Source organism: Crocodylus porosus, unplaced genomic scaffold, assembly GCF_001723895.1.
Source record: "Crocodylus porosus isolate Cpor-Errol unplaced genomic scaffold, CroPor_comp1, whole genome shotgun sequence".
Lineage (NCBI taxonomy): Eukaryota > Metazoa > Chordata > Crocodylia > Crocodylidae > Crocodylus > Crocodylus porosus.
Genome location: NW_017728886.1, coordinates 235,952,802 through 235,954,666, shown reverse-complemented (window position 1 = coordinate 235,954,666; position 1,865 = coordinate 235,952,802).

Here is a 1,865-nt window from a genome sequence, read left to right as displayed (position 1 = left end):
ATGATCAAGGGCCTGGGGAGGAGGTGGGGGATAGGCCCTATGAAGAGAGACTTTGGGATCTGGGTTTATTCAGTCTGAGTAAAAAAAAAACTGAGGTGACTTCACCCCTGACATACTTGTAGGCAGCTATGAACACTAGGATCTATGGGGGGAACTCTTCAGAAAGGGAGCCCTTGGGGGAAGACAAGGTCCAATGAGCACAAGCTAGTGAAGGAAAACTTGGCTAGACAAAAGGAAAAACTTCTGTCCGGGTAACTAGAATCTGGAACAGACTTCCAGCAGAGGTGGTGCAGTCACCATCCCTGCCGGTGTTCAAAAGGAGGCTGAGTTTGTTTGAGTCCAATTACCTCCTGCTCATGGCAGGGGACCGAACTTGATGATCTTACAGGTCCCTTCTGGTCCTTCTATTCTAAGATTGTCTGTTGAGAAATTGGGGAGGATTTGTATTGACACATTTGTGCTGGTATAAAAACATTGTGCGCTGACATAATTTCAGCAAAGGCTTTAATGCAAGTTGCAGTTTATACCAGAGCAGCATATACATGTGGGGGGTTCAAATTGGGTCTGCAGAAAACCTGACTGTAGGCAAGTGCAAATTGAAAAGGCAGGGAAAATTTACAGCTTATAGAAGCAAATATTCTGTACCTTGTTACAGATATGCTATGCATGCTGTTATGGCTGCATTGGTTCAAGAAGGCAGTAAACAGAACTACTTGTACCACCTTCCAGCTGTTCTCTAAAGGAATGCTCTATCTCCTCTGCCTTTGGAGCCACTGACTGGTTCTTATGCCATAAGACCTCCCTTCTGCTAGATGCATGTCTAGTGTATCCATGACTGCTGTGTTTAATAGCTCTAAAGTTGGTGTGTCAAGGATATAGCACAGGCTGGATTCAGCCCATGCAGTTGCAGCATCTCACCTCTCATGCAGGCCCTGGGTCTTGATTTGACCTACATACCAGACAAAAGTCAGCCTGCCTCCTTGCATAGGGTGCAGGACCTGCAGTGTATGGTCCCTACATGGGACCAGTCTGGAACCCCTGCCAGCATGCTGGGTCTGCATGTCCTAGAGGGGCTGGTGTGGGTGCTGCGTGCACTGGATCTGGCCCTGGGGAAAGGTGGAAATCTGTGAGCCTATCGGGCTGGCCTTGTGCCGTCAATCTGGCCTCTGGGTCCAGATGAGTTTGACACCCCTGCTGTGAATGTCCTGCTCTCCTAAATTTCTGCTGAGGCAAAATCAGTGCAGATTTTATGCAACTATGTAGCCACCGAGGACCTCTGCGTTGTGCTCAGAAGCATCTTAGGCATCCTTTCCATTGGAAAAAGCCTAGGTCCTGGAGATCGACTGGTGCTTGCCTGCATCTGGTGTGCACACAGCAGGTCCGGTGTAAGGGACAGGAAAGGAAGGCAGCTTTCAAACGTAAGTGCCGCTGGCTCAGAGCAATAGCCCGTACCGACCCGAGCTGCGGCAGTAGATGCTAGAGAGAGAGGGTCCAGCCAGAGGCGCTGCAGCCCGGCAACTGGCCTGTGCCGCTCTCTCCAGGGGTTGGGAACCGGAGCAGCGGCAATTAATGCTGCCGCATTGCCGAGTGCCCTGTGGCAGGCCGCCAGCCCCCCAGTGCCAGGTCCTCTCCCCTCTCCTCACAGCCTGGTGGGCGCGGGGCTAAGTGCTACCGCGTGCCCTGGGCACTGCCCGCCGCGCTCCCTGGCATCGGCCGTGAAGGCGGCGCGTGTGGCGGGGGGCGGGGCAGTCTGCTCTGTCCTGCCCGGCGAGGACCCGCGGCGGCTGCAGGGGCCGGGCTCGGCCTGGCGCGCGGCCACTCCCGCCTCCGGGCTCGGAAGCTGGTTGGGGGCGGGGCTGCGCCGC